Source organism: Hemitrygon akajei, chromosome 3 (genome assembly GCF_048418815.1).
Source record: "Hemitrygon akajei chromosome 3, sHemAka1.3, whole genome shotgun sequence".
In the NCBI taxonomy this organism is placed as follows: domain Eukaryota; kingdom Metazoa; phylum Chordata; class Chondrichthyes; order Myliobatiformes; family Dasyatidae; genus Hemitrygon; species Hemitrygon akajei.
The window spans coordinates 131,218,045-131,237,086 of NC_133126.1; positions in this window are offsets into that span (position 1 = coordinate 131,218,045).

A 19,042-nucleotide genomic window follows, 5' to 3' on the forward strand; every position below is an offset into this window, starting at 1 on the left:
TTTAGTCCAATGTCTGGAGCAGATATTTTGGGGTCTCGCCAAATAGCCTCAGCCAATGACTCGATCACTAGTGTGAAAAGTAGTGGTGATAAAGGGCAGCCTTGCCGGATACCCCTCAGAATACTAAAATTATCCAACCCAATATCATTAGTGAGAATCGCAGCCAGAGGGTCATTATAAAGAACCTTCACCCACTTAATAAAATGATTGCCCTAACCAAATCGTTCTAAAGTGTAAAAAAAGATGCAGCCATTCTACATGATCAAAGGCCTTTTCTGCATCTAAGGAAACCACCAAGCCGTCCACTGCCTGTTGCTGACATGCCTGAATCACATTAAGTAATCTTCTGATATTGTTAGATGATCTACAACTAAAATTCTGCAGATTCTAGAAATTCAAAGCAACACATACAAAATGCTGCAGGAACTCAGCAGGCCAGGCAGCATCTGTGGGAAAGAATACTGCTGAAGTTTCATGCTGAGACCCATCATCAGGACTGGAAAATAAGATGAGGATTCAGAGCAAGAAAGTGGGGGGAGGGGAGGAAGACCCACAAGGTGATAGGTGAAAATAAGAGGGGTGATGTAAAAAGCTGGGAGATCGATTAGTGAAAGATACAGGGCTGGAGAAGGGGGAATCTGATAGGAGAGGACAGAAGGCCATCAAAGAAAGGAAAAGAGAATGAGCACCAGAGGGAGGTGATGGGCAGGTAAGGAGATAAGGTGAGAGAGAGAAATGGGAATGGAGAATGGTAAAAGGGGGCATTACTGGAAGTTCCAAAAATCGATGTTAGTGCCATCAGGTTGGAGGCTACCCGAATGGACTATAAGTTGTTGCTCCTCCAACTTGAATGTGGCCTCATCACAACAGTGGAGGAGGCCATAGACTGCCATGTCGGAATGGGAATGGGAAGTGGAATTAAAATGAGTGGCCATTGGGAGATCCCGCTTTATCTGCCACACAGAGAGTAGGTTCTCAGCGATGTGGTCTCCCAATCAGCGTTGGGTCTCCCCGATATACTGGAGGCTACAGCAGGAGCACCAGATACAGAGGATGACCACAACAGACTCAGAGGTGAAGAGTCGCCTCATGTAGAATGTCTGTTTGGGGCCCTGAATCGCATTCACAGAGGAGGTGTAGGGACAGATGTAACCCTTCTTCAACTTGCAAGGATAAGTACTAAGAGGGAGATCTGTGGGGAAGGACAAATGGACAAGGGAGTCATGTAGGGAGCAATCCCTGTGAGAAGCAGAAAGTGGAGGAGAAGGGAGTTACTCTGGATATGGCAGAAGTTACGAAGAATCATGTGCTGGACACAGAGACTGGTGAGGTGATAGGAGAGGACAAGAGGAAAACTATCTCTGGTGGAGAGTGGGAGGACGGGTTGTGGTTGGACATGCGTGAAGTAGAAGTGATGCGGTTGAGGGAAGCATTGATGGTGGAGGAAGGGAGCCCCTTTCTTTGAAGAAGGACGGTATCTCCTTAGCTCTGGACCTGATCTTTCATTCACCTGTTCTTTTTTTGTAGCTGCCTATTTTGTTTTGAATTCTCATCCCCATTTTCTCTTTTTTAACCACACTTTAAGGCACAACATTTGGGATTACAACTACTAACCATATCAGCATGTTTTAGCATTTTTTCACTCTATGTATTTATCTATTGCCAATCACTTTCAACCTGTGTTCCCCAGGTTTCTTTCTCAACTTCAAATAATCCTTACTTTACTTCAGATGCCGTGTGGCATTTGATAGCTTAAATTTACAGAAGTGTTCTATAGCAAGTTTAAATAGCCAATTGCAACTCCAGGATATTGCTTCTTTTGTAGGCTCCTTTTCATTGGATCAAGTACTTACGGTACATACATGTTAACACAGAGAAGTGTTGCCTTCTGTTGCCATGGCTGTCCCGGATATATTTTACCAAAAACAAGGACATCACATAAACTGCTCTGCTCCGATCAGGTAGAACATTTATTAAAAGCTTCTGATGGATTCAACTGCAAGAACTAGATTTTTCTTGAATCTTGAACCTTAAAACCTACGAGATTACTATTTCTCAAGCATTGCTCTAGAAATTAAGCTAGCAATTTACATCTGATCTGTAATTTTTATGTTGTCTGTGTCTAAATATATAGAAGTTTGATTGTTGGCACAGTTAGTAGTAATAATCTGAAATGTTTTGCCTGAAAGCATGGTTGGTACAGATTCAACTGTGGTATTAAAAAGAGAAGATTGTTAAATTAAATAGAGAAGCTATGAAGAAAGAGCAAGTGAATAAAACTCTGGGTTTTGAATTGAACAATATACAGAAGATTTTGTCAGTAAATTCAGTGGTTGGGGCATCCTTATGAAATCCTATTTTAATTTGTCGTTTTGCCCATGCAAAACCACTGAACTAATAGACTTTGTTCAGTCAAGTAGAAAATCTATAGAACTGAATCAATTCTCAATATTGAGGCATTAATTTAGCAAGAGGAACCAAATACTAATTCCTACCCATTTATTTTTTTATCCTTTTGAGTTGGTCAGGGATCATCTGGAGTTAGGAAATCATGCTCAACGTAATTACAGATCATCAGGAAATAAAATCTGCACACAATTTAATTTCAACTGATACATTCTGGCTGGTGAAACCAGTCATTCTGATTGTGTCCTGTTGAAACTACATAGGGAAAGACAATAGACAAATGTTACTACTATTAACATATTGTTAAATGTGTATCTCCCCTCACTTAATGCACAGTTCAGTTCAGGTCACGTTTGTCACTTGACCTAGTTAGGATGGATTCCTGTCACAGTATGTTGACAGGCCGACTAGGGGGAATGACATACTAGTTCTAGTACTAGGTAACGAACCGGGTCAGGTCACAGATCTGTCAGTGGGTGAGCATCTGGGGGACAGTGAACACCACTCCCTGGCCTTTAGCATTATCATGGAAAAGGTTAGAATCAGAGAGGACAGGAAAATTTTTAATTAGGGAAGGACAAATTATGAGGCTACAAGGCTAGAACTTGCAGGTGTGAATTGGGATGATGTTTTTGCAGGGAATTGTACCATGGACATGTGGTTGATGTTTAAGGATATCTTGCAGGATGTTAGGGATAAATTTATCCCGGTGGGGAAGATAAAGAATGGTAGGGTGAAGGAACCATGGGTGACAAGTGAGGTGGAAAATCTAGTCAGGTGGAAGAAGGCAGCATACATGAGGTTTAGGAAGCAAGGATCAGATGGGGCTATTGAGGAATTTAGGGTAGCAAGAAAGGAGCTTAAGAAGGGGCTGAGAAGAGCAAGAAAGGGGCATGAGAAGGCCTCGGTGAGTAGGATAAAGGAAAACCACAAGGCATTCTTCAATTATGTGAAGAACAAAAGGAAGACAGGAGTGAAGGCTGGACCGATTAGAGATAAAAGTGGGAAGATGTGCCTGGAGGCTGAGGAAGTGATCAAGGTCCTCAATGAATACTTCTCTTCAGTATTCACCACTGAGAGGAAACTTGATGATGGTAAGGACAATCTGAGTGAGGCTGATGTTCTGGAGCATGTTGATATTAAGGCAGAGGAGGTGTTGGAGTTGTTAAAATACATTAGGACGGATAAGTCCCCAGGGCCTGATGGAATATTCCCCCGGCTGCTCCACGAGGCGAGGGAGGACATTGCTGATCCTCTGGCTAGGATCTTTATGTCCTCGTTGTCCATGGGAATGGTACTGGAGGATTGGAGGGAGGCGAATGTAATCCCCTTGTTCAAAAAAGGTAGTAGGGATAGTCTGAGTAATTATAGACCAGTGAGCTTTACATCTGTGGTGGGAAAGCTGTTGGAAAAGATTCTTAGAGATAGGATCTATGGGCATTTAGAGAATCATAGTCTGATCAGGGACAGTCATCAAGGCTTTGTGAAGGGCAGATCGTGTCTAACAAGCCTGATAGAGTTCTTTGAGGAGGTGACCAGGCATATAGATGAGGGTAGTGCAGTGGTTGTGATCTACATGGATCTTAGTAAGGCATTTGACAAGGTTCCGCACGGTAGGCTTATTCAGAAAGTCAGAAGGCATGGGATCAAGGGAAGTTTGGCCAGGTGGATTCAGAATTGGCTTGCCTGCAGAAGGCAGAGGGTCGTGGTGGAGGGAGTACATTCAGATTGGAGGGCTGTGACTAGTGGTGTCCCACAGGGCTCGGTTCTGGGACCTCTACTTTTCGTGATTTTTATTAACGACCTGGATGTGGGGATAGAAGGGTGGGTTGGCAATTTTGCAGACAACACCATGGTTGGTGGTGTTGTAGATAGTGTAGAGCAGGGGTGTCAAACTCAAATACACAGTGGGCCAAAATTTAAAAATCGGTACAAGTCGAGGGCCGGACTGGTTCAGCATTTATTGCAAAACTTATTGAAATGAATTTATTACACATATTAACCTGGAACTAACAAAGCTTAGGTTATTGCCTACAAAAACAACATTGAACATTAAATAAATAAAAAATCAGTTGCATTTATTTCTTATGGCTTTATCTGCAGCTTTTCCGGAGTAATTTCTAATGAAAACATTTCTCCACAGGCCAACACTCTGTGGTTCACGCTAGTCTAAGTCAGATACTTGGCATCTCATCTTGGATGCAAGTTCATCAATGTTTGGAGTCAGGCTCTGAGCTGAGGAAATCCTCAGAATTGAGTGAAGGTGTTCATCAGAAAGACGACTCCTGTGTGATGTTTTGTTTATCTTCATCAAAGAGAACAGTTGTTCACATAGATATGTGCTGCCAAACATAGAGAGCATTTGAGCAGCTTGGGTACGCAGCTGGGGCATTGTGTCGGGAATGAAACGTTGAAACTGTGCAGCGCCCACCGAGTCATACTTTGCCTTGAGTGTGTCACTATATTGGAGTTCAATCAGCTCCATTTGTATGTTGGTTGGTGCGCTTTCCACGTCAGCTGCAAATGGATTACTGAGCAGTTCAAACCTGCTTTTTTGGGCTTCAAAGGCGGCAAATCGCCATGTGAAGTCAGCACCAAGTATGCTAAGTTTTTCAGCAAACTTTGCACGTGGGAACACTGCGGTAGAAACCTGCTCTTTCATAGTTTGGCAACACGGAAAATGGCTCAAGTTTTCTTGCTGCATCTGCGTCTCCCACAGGCGCAGCTTGGTTTTAAAAGCCCTCACTGCAGCGTACATGTCTGTGATCACACGACCCCACCCCTGAAGCTGCAGGTTGATATTAATTCATTAATATTATTCATTATTCATGAATGATATTCAGGAAATAAACCAGGGAAACCGAATAAACACTAAAAACCCTGAAAACCTGGTACCTGAATAAACTCAGCATTAGCCATATCATACGCCATAGGCACTTCGATTACTGGGGCCAGCTTTAATAGTAATTAGATATTATCTCGCGGGCCAAAGATAATTCCACCGTGGTCCGGATTTGGCCCGCGGGCCTTGAGTTTGACATATATGGTGTAGAGGATTGTCGAAGATTACAGAGAGACATTGATAGGATGCAGATGTGGGCTGAGAAGTGGCAGATGGAGTTCAACCCAGAGAAGTGTGAGGTGGTACACTTTGGAAGGACAAACTCCAAGGCAGAGTATAAAGGAAATGGCAGGATACTTGGTCGTGTGGAGGAGCAGAAGGATCTGGGGGTACATGTCCACAGATCCCTGAAAGTTGCCTCACAGGTAGATAGGGTAGTTAAGAAAGCTTATGGGGTGTTAGCTTTCATAAGTCGAGGGATAGAGTTTAAGAGACGCGATGTAATGGTGCAGCTCTATAAAACTCTGGTTAGGCCACACTTGGAGTACTGTGCAAACACGAGGAAATCTGCAGGTGCTGGAAATTCAAACAACACACACAAAATGCTGAAGGGAAGATTTCCTGACGAAGGGTCTCAGCCCAAAACGTCGACAGTGCTTTTCCTTATAGATGCTGCCTGGCCTGCTGTGTTCCACCAGCATTTTTTGTGTGTTCTTGGAGTACTGTGTCCAGTTCTGGTCGCCTCACTATAGGAAGGATGTGGAAGCATTGGAAAGGGTACAGAGGAGATTTACCAGGATGTTGCCTGGTTTAGAGTATGGATTATGATCAGAGATTAAGGGAGCTAGGGCTTTACTCTTTGGAGAGAAGGAGGATGAGAGAAGACATAATAGAGATCTACAAGATATTAAGAGGAATAGACAGAGTGGACAGCCAGCACCTCTTCCCCAGGGCACCACTGCTCAGTACAAGAGGACATGGCTTTAAGGTAACGGAAGGGAAGTTCAAGGGGGATATTAGAGGAAGGTTTTTCACTCAGAGAGTTATTGGTGCGTGGAATGCACTACCTGAGTCAGTGGTGGAGGCAGATACACTAGTGAAGTTTAAGAGAATACTAGACAGGTATATGGAGGAATTTAAGGTGGGGTGTTATATGGGAGGCAGGGTTTGAGGGTCAGCACAACATTGTGGGCCGAAGGGCCTGTAACGTGCTGTTCTATTCTATGTTTCTATGTTATGTGTCTATTATTGGAGCCATTCTTCAACACTACAGCAAAATGGGCACACTTACAGTGTCTGGCTTTTAGAACAGCCACCAGTATTGAATATTCAAACTTTCAGCTAGTAGGGGTATGCTGCCATTGTAAGTTTGTAATTCTGTAACTTTATCTGACTGTATTCAGTATGAGAATTTGGTGATTATAACAATGAAATCAGTAGTTGCTTGTGTTGAAGAAGTGTAAAACATTGTGTCAGGAGAGTAAGATTTATAAGATCATAAAACCATAAGATGTAGGAGCAGAATTAAACAATTTGGCCCATTGACTTTGCTCTGCCATTTCAACTGGCTGATCCAATTTTTCACTCACCTTCATTCTCCTGCCTTTGCCCCGTATCCCTTCACACCCTAACCAATCAAGAATCCACCAACATCTGACTTAAATATACATGAGGACCTGTCCTCCACAGCTGCCTGTGACAAGGAATTCCACAGGTTCACCACTCTGCCTTCAGAAATTCCTCCTCATCTCCATTCTAGAAGGATGCCCTCTATTCTGGGGCTGTGTCCTCTGCTCTTAGACTCTTCCACCCTAGGAAACATCCTCTCCACATCCACTCCATCAAGGCCTATCACCATTCGACACGTTTCAATGAGGACACCCCTCAATTTTCTGAATTCTAGTGAATACAGGTCAGGAGCCATCAAACACTCTTCATATGAGAAGCCATTTAATCCTGGAACCTTCTTCGTCAGCCTCCTTTGGATCTTCTCCAGTTTCAGTATATCTTTCCTAAGGTCAGGGGCCCAAACCTGATCACAATACTCCAGGTGAAGCTTTATCCATGTTAGAATCTTTCCTGTAATACCATGGGTTCATAGCTCGTTAAGCAGCCTCATGTGTGGCACCTTGTCAAAGGCCTTCGTAAAATCCAAGTAAACAACATCCTCTAACCTGCTAGTGATATCAAAGCAGTTAGACTATAGGACCATAAAATATAGGAGCAGATTCAGGTCATTTGGCCCATCGAGTCTGCTCTGCCATTTCATCATGGCTGATACAGTTTTCCTCTCAGCCCCATTCTCTTGCCTTTCATTGCATCCCATCATGCCCTGACCTATAAACCTCTTTTTTGAGTATATATGACTTGGCCTCCATAACTGCCCATGGCAAAGAATTCTACAGATCTTTTTTAGTTGACTTCTGTTGGTTTTTAAAAGTTTCCAAATCTTCTAACTTTCCACTAATCTTTGCTCAATTATATGCCCTCTCTTTATCTTTGATCCTCATGGACTCTCTTTCTCCTGGAGGTTTGCTATGCAAATAAAGCATTTGGTATTTCCCAGTTACAGCTTCTGTGTGGCTCAGTTTTCATCAGACACAACAGAGGATATTTGGTTTCAATTTAGTGAGAGATCGGAGCCTATGCCATGACAAATGACTTTACAGGGGCATAATGGAAGTTACGTTTTCATAACAGAAATATTTGTTTGAGTGTACAATGCCTTGCACCCATTAACAGAAAATAAATCTAGGTTATATGCTCAATTAAACTTCTCACCTTTCATCCTTAACCCATGACCTCTAGTTGTAGTCACACCCAACCAAAAAGTCCGCTTGTCTATACCCCTGATAATGTTGTATACCTTTATCAAATCTTCTATGTTCCACAGAATAAAGTCCTAATGTATTCAACCTTTCCTTATAACTCAAGGTCATCCAGTCCCAGCAACATCCTTGCAAATGTTCTCTATACTCTTTCAAACTCATTTATACCTTTCCTGTAGGTAGGTGGCCAAAACTGCACACAATACTCCGAATTAGACTTTGTGAACGTATTATACAACTTTAACATAACATTGCATCTCCTGTACTCAGTAATTTGATTTATGAAGGCCAGTGTGCCAAACCCTTTCTTTCTGGCCTTCTCTACCTCTGACGCCACTTTCAATGAATTATGGACCTGTATTCCCAGATCCCTTTGTTCTACCGCACTCTTCCGTGCCCTACCATTCACTGTGTAAGACCACTCTAGTTGACCCAACTGAAGTGCGACACCTCACACTTGTCTGCATTAAATTCCATCTTGCCACTTTTCAGCCCATTTTTCCAGCTGGTCCAGATCCTGCTGCAAGCTCTGATGGTCTTCGTCGCTGTCTATTACGCCTCAATCTTGGTGTCAACCGCAAACTTGCTGACCCAGTTAACCACATTATCATCCAGATCATCGATATGGATGAGAAACAACAATGGACCCAGCACCGAACCCTGTGGCACTCCACCACTCACAACCCTCAAGTCAGAGAGGAAACCATCTACTACCAATCTCTGGATTTTCCCACTAAGCCAATTCTAATCCAACTTACTACCTCATCTTCAACACCGAGCATCTGATACTTCCTGACCAACCTCCATACAGGACTTTACCAAATGCCTTCCTAAGTTCCATGCAGACATCATCCACCTTGCCTTCATCAACATTCTCGAAAAACTTTGTAAGCTTGGTTAGACACAACCTACCAGGCACAAAGCCATGCTGACTATCCCTAATCAGTCCATGTTTATCCAAGTACTCATATATCCGGTCCCTTAGAATACTTCCCAACAACTTACCCCTTACTCATGTCAGGCTCACTGGCCTATAATTTCCTGATCTATTTTTAGACCCTTTCATAAACATGGAACAGCATTTGCTATCCTCCAATGCTCCAGCAGCATACCTGTCACTAAGGATGATTTAAATATCTCTGCTAGGGCCCCTGCAGTTTCTGCACCTGCCTCCCACAGGATCCAAGGAAACACCTTGTTAAGGCCCCAGGGATTTGGGCCTTAAGAAAGCAGTCTGTATAGGGTCCATGATGTTGATGCAGCTTTACTTCAATGCTATAGACTATGTGTCCATCTTCTGAGTAAATACAGAGAGAAAAAAATCTGTTTTATATCTCGTGCATCTCTTTTGGCTCCACACATGGACTACTGTTCTGATCTTCCAGAGGGTCAATTTTGTCCCTTGTGTTGTAAACATATCTATAGAATCCCATAGAATTCTCCTTTACCTTGTCTGCTCAGGCACATCATGCCTTCGTTTAGCCCGCCTGTTTTCTTGCTTAAATGTTCTCTTGTATTTCTTATCTCTCTTTCAATCTTTTTATTAATATTTAAAATATTATGAATGAGATACAATTCAAATAATGGTAAGGGATTACAAATATATAGACTCCCATTATACATAAAGAAATACATAAGCAATGAATACAGCATAAGTAAGTTTCCCAAAACATAAACCATATAGTATATATATGAACAAGGTAAGTTTAGATATTCCATAATATATAGTATAAAAAAGAGAAAAAAAAATAAATCTATCTAAGAAAGCTAGCTAATCTACTAATCTAGTATCAAGAAAAAGAAAAAAAAACAAAGAAGAAAAAAAAACTAAAAAAAACTTTTAAAAAAAGAGAAAAAAAAAGGGCTGTTCATAGTATCTCACAAGCATACATAAACATCAATGACGTCAACTCCGATCCTCTCAACATACATACAATTAAAACTGAAAAAAACCGATAAGCCTGGCACAGGGCCATTACATCATATGAAAATATTGAATAAATGGTCTCCATATCTTTTCAAATTTAATAGAAGTATCAAATACAGCACTTCTAATTTTTTCTAAATTTAGACATAACATAGTTTGAGAAAGCCAATGAAATACCGTGGGAGGATTAATTTCCTTCCAATTCAACAAAATAGATCTTCTAGCCATCAAAGTGAGAAAAGCAATCATTCGACAGGCGGAAGGAGATAAGTGAACTAAGTCCATCATCGGTAAACCAAAAATTGCAGTAATAGGATGGGGTTGTAAATCAATGTTCAGTACCGCCGAAATAATATCAAAAATATCTTTCCAATATTTTTTCAAAAGTGGACATGACCAAAACATATGAGTTAAAGAAGTGATTTCTAATTGACATCTGTCACAAATAGGGTTTATATGAGAATAAAAATGAGCTAATTTATCCTTGGACATATGGGCCCTATGTACAACCTTAAATTGTATTAATGAATGTTTGGCACATATAGATGATGTATTAACTAATTTAAGAATTCTATCCCAATTCTCAATAGGAATAATAAGATTAAGTTCTCTTTCCCAATCATTTTTGGTCTTATCAAAGGGCACTGAACGTATCTTCATAATTATATTATAAAGTTTTGATATAAGCCCTTTTTGAAAAGGGTTTAATTCAAACAAACTTTCCAAAGTATCTGAAGACAGAGAATTTGGGAATGAAGGAAGTACCGTACTTAAAAAATGCCTAACCTGTAAGTATCTAAAAAAATGAAATCTAGGCAAATTATATTTATTAGCTAATTGATCAAAGGACATAAAACAGTTGTCCAAAAATAAGTCGGAAAATCTTAATAATCCCTTAGTTTTCCAAGCCAAAAAAGCTTGATCTATAATTGAGGGGTGGAAAAAACAATTAGATACAATAGGACTATTTAACACGAATTGAGTCAACCCGAAAAATTTCCAAAATTGAAACCATATACGTAAGGTATATTTAACTATCGGGTTGTCGATTCGCTTCGGCAATTTAGAAAGAGCAAAAGGGAGAGATGTCCCTAAGATAGAACCCAGAGCATAAGCAGAAACCGATTTGGTTTCCAAACTCACCCAATGAGGGCCAAAAGGACCATCCCATTCTTTCAACCAACATATCAAATATCTAATATTAACTGCCCAATAATAAAATCTGAAATTGGGTAATGCCAACCCACCATCCTTCTTTGTCTTCTGTAAGTATATTTTACCTAACCTGGGATTTTTATTCTGCCATATATATGAAGAAATTTTTGAATCAACATTAGTAAAAAAGGATTTCGGAATAAAAATTGGTACCGCTTGAGAAACATATAAAAATTTAGGTAAAATAACCATCTTAGTAGCATTAATCCTACCTATCAGAGATAAAGATAATGGTGACCACTTAGTAAACAAACCTTTAATCTGATCAATTAAGGGTAAAAAATTAAACCGAAATAATTCTTTATGGTTTTTGGTAATTTTAATCCCTAAATAAGTAAAAGAATCATTAACTAATTTAAAAGGTAAAATACCATAATTTGGGACCTGTCTATTCAAAGGAAACAATTCACTCTTATTAAGATTTAACTTATACCCAGAAAACTCACTAAATTGAGCCAACAATGATAAGACTGCTGGAATAGATTTCTCAGGATTAGAGATGAATAATAATAAATCGTCTGCATATAAAGATACCTTATGAATATCTGTTCCACGATTAATACCCAAAATATCCTGTGATTCTCTGATGGCAATTGCCAAAGGTTCTAAAGTGATGTTAAATAGTAATGGACTAAGAGGACAACCTTGTCTAGTGCCCCGAAATAAACGAAAAAATGGAGATCTTTGATTATTAGTAAACACCGAGGCTACTGGAGTTTGATATATCAGTTTAATCCAAGAAATGAAGGTCGGACTGAAATTAAACTTCTCCAGCACATAAAATAAGTAAGGCCATTCAACTCTATCAAATGCTTTTTCTGCATCTAATGAAATAACACATTCTGAAGTATTATGTGAAGGAGTATAAACAATATTCAATAATCTCCTAACATTGAAAAAAGAATAGCGATTTTTAATAAAACCGGTTTGGTCTTCTGAAATAATTTGGGGTAATACCTTCTCCAGCCTAGAAGCCAGCAACTTGGAAAAAATCTTAGAATCCACATTCAATAAAGATATTGGTCTGTAGGATGCACAATCAGTAGGGTCTTTATCTTTCTTCAGTATTAAAGAAATGGAAGCTCTATAAAAAGATTGTGGCAACTTCCCCAATCTAATTGCTTCTTCAAAAACCTTGCATAGCCAAGGAGATAGAGTATCAGAAAAACATTTAAAAAATTCTACTGTATACCTATCTGGACCTGGTGCTTTCCCAGAATTCATTGAGGAAATAACCCCTTTAATTTCCGCATCCGTAAACGGAGTATCTATTACTGAAAGATCATCAGATGATAGTTTTGGAAAATTCAATTTCCCGAGAAAATCACACATGATATTATGATCCTGAGGGAATTCAGATTTATACAGGGAGGTATAAAAGTCTTGAAAAGACTTATTTATGTCATCATGGTTAACTGTCAAATCCCCATTCTGCTGTCGAACCTTAGTAATTTGGCGTTTAACTGAAACATTCTTCAGCTGACTAGCTAACAGTTTTCCCGATTTATCACTATGTATATAGAAATCAGATCTGGTTTTCATTAATTGATTTTCAATCGGAGATGTAAGTAATAAACTATGTTCCATTTGAAGTTCAACCCTTTGTTTATAAAGTTCCATGCTAGGAGTAGTCAAATATTTCTTGTCAATCTCTTTAATTTTATCAACCAGTAAAAGAGTTTCCTTCTTAATGCGTTTTCTCAGACCAGCAGAATACGAGATAATCTGTCCACGTATATACGCTTTAAAAGTGTCCCAAAGTGTTCCGCATGAGATATCCTCCGTGGAATTAGTTGAAAAGAAGAAATCGATCTGTTCCTTCATAAATTTAATAAAGTCCGGTTCTTGCAATAAGGTAGAGTCAAATCGCCATTGTCTAGCACTTAAAGCTGTATCCGTAAAATTAATAGAAAGTTTTAATGGAGCATGGTCAGAAATAGCTATAATATCATAATTACAACCAATTACCGATGGAATAAAACAAGAGTCAATAAAAAAATAATCAATTCTCGAATAGGAGTGATAAACATGTGAGAAAAAAGAAAACTCTTTCTCATTAGGATGACGAAATCTCCAAATATCAAAAACTCCATTATCAGTCAAAAAGGAGTTAATACAAGTGGCCGACTTATTGGGTAGAGTCTGAATAGGTGTAGATTTGTCCATCAAAGGAATTAAACAACAATTAAAGTCACCACCCATTATTAACTTATATTCATTTAAATTAGGTAAAGAAGTAAATAAGGACTTAAAAAAGTCAGGACAATCCACATTCGGGGCATAAACATTAACCATAGCAACCTTTTTATTACCGAGTAAACCCGTAATTAACAAAAATCTACCATTCGGATCCGAAAGGATATCATGTTGAACAAATGCAATAGAGGAGTCAATAAAAATTGAAACTCCCTTAACTTTGGCATTCGAATTCGAATGATACTGTTGACCCCGCCAAGACCTAAAGAAGCGATATTTGTCCTCCTTCCTCACATGAGTTTCTTGTACAAAAATAATATGAGCATTAAGTCTTTGGAATACTTTGAAAATCTTCTTTCGTTTAATCGGATGGTTTAATCCATTAGTATTCCAAGACACAAAGTTAATGGTTTGAACCATGTTTCTAAAGTCATCCCTTTGGTACTCTTGTATTTCTTATACTCCAAAAGTACTTCATTTGTTCTTACCCTCCTTTTCTTTTGCTTAACCAGGGACTCAATATTACTTATAAACCAAGCTTTCCTCAAGCTGTTAACTTTATTTTTTATTCTGACAGGCACATACAAGTGTTGTACTCTCAAAATTTCACTTTCAAAGGCCTCCCACTTCCCAAGTACACATTTGCCAGAAAACAGCCTGTCCCATCCACACTTACCAGATCCTTTCTCATACCATCAAAACTAGCCTTTCCCTAATTTAGATATGAACCCGCAGACAAGACCTAGCTTTTTCCATATTTACTTAGAATCTAATGGCATTGTGATCACCAGATACAAGGTGTTCCCCTACACCAACTTCTGTCACCTACCCTGTCTCATTCCCTAACAGCAGATCGAGTATCACACACCCTCTCATTGGGATCTCTACGTGCTGATGAAGGAAACGTTCCTGAACACATTTGACAAACTCTAGCCCGTCTAGTCCTTTTACAGTATGGGAGTCCCAGTCAGTATGTGGAAAGTTAAGATCACCTGCTATACCAACCTTATGTTTCTTGCAACAGGCTGTGATCTCTCTACAAATTTGTTCCCCTAAATCCCATGGACTGTTGAGTCATCTGTAATATAGCCCTGGTAACATGGCTAAAGGGGCTTTTCTAGTTCTCAGTTCTTTTATACCTTTCTTTTTTCTCAGTTCCACCCATAACACCACACTGGACAAGTACTTTTGATTTGTAATGAGAGAATGATGGTGTTGAATATCAAGCTCCAATCAATAAACAGCAGCCTGACATATGTTTTGCTGTTGTCTAGGTGCTCCAAAGAAGAATTGAAAGCCAGTAAGGTTGCCTCCACTGTATGTCTGTTACACTGGCAGGCAAACTGGAGCGGGTCCAGGTACCTGCTTAGGCAGGAGTTAATTCTATCCATGCGCAAGTACTTAATTACAGTAAATGTGAGTATAACTGAGCGATAGTTGTTGAGGTGGCTTACCCTGCTCTCCCTGGGCACGAGTGCGATTGATGCCTGTTTTGCTGCAACTGGGAAGTCTGACTGAAGCTGTGAGAGAGTAAAGGTGTCCATGAACACTCCAGACAATTGGTTGACACAAGTTATCAACACCCTGCCAGGCACACCATCGAAAACAACAGAAAATCTGCAGATGCTTGAAATCCAAACAACACACACAAAATGCTGCAAGAACTCAGCAGGCCAGGCAGCATCTTTGCAAAAGAGTACAATCGACATTTCAGGCTGAGGCCCTTCAGCGGGTCTGGGGTAAAAAAGATGAGGGGTTGAGTTAAAAGGTGGAGGGAGGGGTAGGAGAAACACAAGGTGATAGGTGAAACCGGGAGAAGGATGGATAAAGTGAAGAGCTGGGACTTTAATTGGTAAAAGAGATACAGAGCTGAAGAAGGGGGACTCTGATAGGTAGGACAGAAAGCCATGGAAGAAAGAATAGTGAGGAGGAGCACCAGAGGCAGGTGATGGGCAGGGAAGGAGACAAAGTGAGAGGGGCAATAGGGATTGGTGAAGGAGTGGGGTGGGGGCCATTACTGGATGTTTGAGAAATTGATCTTCATACCATCAGGTTGGAGGCTACCCAGATAAATATAAGGTGTCATTCCTCCAACCTGAGCGTGGTCTCATCATGACAGTGGAAGAGCCATGGATCGACATATTGGAATGGTAATGGGAAGTGGAATTAAAATGGGTGGCCACTGGGAGATCCCACTTTTTCTAGTGGATGGAGCATAGGAGCTTGGTGAAGTAGTCTACCAATCTAAGTCAGTTCTCACCGATATACAGGAGGACCTACCAGATGCACCAAACACATTATATGACCCCAATAGACTCACAGATGAAGTGTCGCCTCACTTGGAAGGACTTTCTGGAGCCCTGAAAGGTAGTGAGGGAGGAGGTGTAGGTGCAGGTGCAGGTGTAGCCCTTGTTCCATTTGCAAGGATAAGAGCCAGAAGGGAGATCAATGGGGAGGGACAAATAGACGAGAGAGTCACAGAAGGAGCGATCCCTGTGGAAAGCAGGAAGTGGAGCGGGAGGGAAAGATGTGCTTGTGAAGGGATCCCATTGGAGATGGCGGAAGTTCTGGAGAATTATGTGCTGGATGCGGAGGCCGGTGGGGTGTAGATGAGGACAAGAGGAACCCTATCCCTGGTAGGGTCGCTAAGGATGGAGTGAGAGCAGACATGGATGAAATGGAAGAGGTGTGATTGAGGGCAGCATTGATTGTGAAGGAAGGGAAGACCCGCTCTGTGAAGAGAGAGGACATCTCCTTCGTTCAGGAATGAAAAGCATCATCCTGAGAGCAGATGCAATAGAGGTGGAGGAATTGAGAGAACGAAATAGCGTTTTTGCAAGTAACAGGGTGGGAACAGGTATAGTCCAGGTAGCTGTGAGAGTCCATGGGTTTATAATAGATATCAATAGATAAGTTGCTTCCAGAGATAGAGAGATCAAGGAAAGGGAGGGAGGTGTCAGAAATTGACTAGGTAAATTTGAGGACATGTTTGAGATTGGTGGCAAAGTGGATGAAGTTGAAGAGTTCCGCATGGGTGCAGGAAGCAGCACCAATGAGTCATCAATGTAGCATAAGGGATGTGCGGGACAGCTACCAGTATAGGCTTGGCACATAGACTGTGCCACATAGCCAACAAACAGGCTGGCATAACTGCAACCCATGCGAGTGCCCATGGCTACACCTTTTGTCTGAAGGAATTGGGGGCCCAAAGAAAAAATTATTAAGAGTGAAGGTGATTTCTGCTAGGTGGAGGAGAGTGGTGGTGGAGTGGAACTGGTTGGGTTTGGTGTCCAGAAAGAAACAGAGATCGTTGAGGCCTTCCTGGGAGGGGATGGAGGTGTATAGGGACTGGACATCCATGGTGAAAATAAGATGCTCTGGGCCAGGGAACTTGAAATCATTTAAAAGATCTAGAGTGTGTGAAGTGTCACGGATGTAGTTAGAAAGGGTCTGATCTAGGGGCAATAACACAGTGTCAAGGTGTGCAGATATGAGCTCAGTGGGGCAGGAAACAGCTGAGACAATGGATCTACCTGGACAAGCAGATTTGTGGATCTTGGGTAGGGGGTAGAAATGGGAGGTGCAGGGTACAGGAACTATGAGGTTGGTGGCAGTGGATGGGAGATCCCAGAGCTAACAAAGTCTGTGTTGGTGTGGAAGACAATACCCTGGTGCTCCTTAGTAGGTTCCTGTTCGAGGGTAAGTAAGAGGAGGTGTCTGAGAGTTGTTGCTCAGCAAGGTGGAGATCAGTACACCAGACTACTACAGAACCCCTCCCCTTATCTGCGGGTTTGATGGTGAAGTTAGGATTGGCGCAGAGAGTGTAGGGAGCAGAGCGTTCAGAAGAAGTTAGGTTGGAATTGGAGTGTGCTAAAGGGGTAGTGGAGGTATAGTTAATTCATCTGTGCTGATCACCCAGTCCTTGACTAATCTGTTCCACCGTGAACAGAATCTGTTATGAGTCAACATGATGCTTTCAGATCAGGTCATGCATAGCACATACCTCCACCGCACTGCTCAAGTGTGTTTCTGGGGTACAGGGGCTAGCAACCCTTGTGCCTGTTTTTTCTGTTCTATTGCTGAGCAGCAGAGAACCATCAGATTGGCCTCTCAGAGTTCTCATTTGAAACTAGTTGACTTGATCAGCATTTCTGATTTGGCAAAGAAATTGGCTCGGAGATGGAGGCAGAGGAAGAAGAGTTCAGCACATTGCGGGCTGAGAACTCACTGATGTGTGGGCACAGGTAGACGAAGGTGAGGCTCTTACTGAGGACAGAATGTTCTGCCTCAGAGAGGGGAATGTTAGAGGGGATGGTGTAAACCCAGCATGGGTGAGAGCTGGGACCAGAGGGGGAAAGGGGGTTGGTAGTGTCTGAGAGGAATGGAGGTATGAGTTGTTCTGGAGAGGTGGGGTAAGAGAAATATGGAGTCTCTGAGGGCCCAAGAGCTGGTGCTGGGCCCTGAGAGAGGCGGGGTTGCAGAATGTTGGTGGGGGAAGGGGAGATGAGGGTTCCAGTGGCAGTGCGTGAAGACCCGGCCTAGAGGTCAAGGCTAGAGTCAGAGTTGGAGGTTGCACAACTGGCACTTTGGAGGTATCTGAGGTTGTTGGTACACCAACATTTAACTAGAATTTCACTAGAAGTTTAACGAGATTTGGTTGGTCAACTAAAACACTTGAAAACTTCTACAAATACACTCTGACTGGCTGCATCACCATCTGGTATGGGGCAGGGGGCTACTGCACAAGATCGAAATAAGTTGCAGAAACTTGTAAAATTATTCCGCTCTATCACGGATACCAGTTTCCGTGGTATCCAAGGCATCTTCAAGGAGCGGTGCCTTAGGAAAGCGACGTCCATCATCAAGGATCCCCACCACCCAGGACATGCCGCCTTCACTCGGTTACCATCGGGACAGACGGTACAGATGCCTGATGGCACACACTCAGTGATTCAGGAACAGCTTCTTCCCCTCTGCCATCCCATTTCTAATGAACATTACCTTGCTACTTTTTAATTTATATTATTTTGCTCCACTTATATTAACATAACTATTTAATAGATACATAATTAAATCTGTTTCTGATTCTAGGTTACCTAAGATGTTTCAGATATCCACACTGCAAAACTAATTAAGGAAGAGAATCTACTACCTATTGATCTGTACATTAAAATAACAGGCAGACGAGCATGACACAAAATATTTAGATTTTATCATCCACAATTGACAGCAGTCATTTCTAGTTAGAAATAATTTTTACAATGTAAAGGATTTAAAGTCTTAAAAATGATTTTAATTTCACTGAAACTATTTATGATTTCCACTGCAATTAATTACTGGGGCATTGGCATTGATTTTAATTATTTCTTCATCAATTTTCCAATTCCTTCAACCTGCCTCTTTCTGAAAGCGCTGAATAATGTTGAGGTTGTATTTTAGGTGCCCTGGTCCTTCAGCATGTGGCTATTCACTGGCAAGATGAAGATTAGTGCACATTGTTTATTTAATAAATGAAGTTACTGCAGCATTCATCTTCTCTGCATGGTGAAAGCGTATGCATTCCAACAGCAGTCTGCAGCTAATGGTGCTCATCTGTTTTGTTTTAACTGGCTCAGTGATATGACAGAG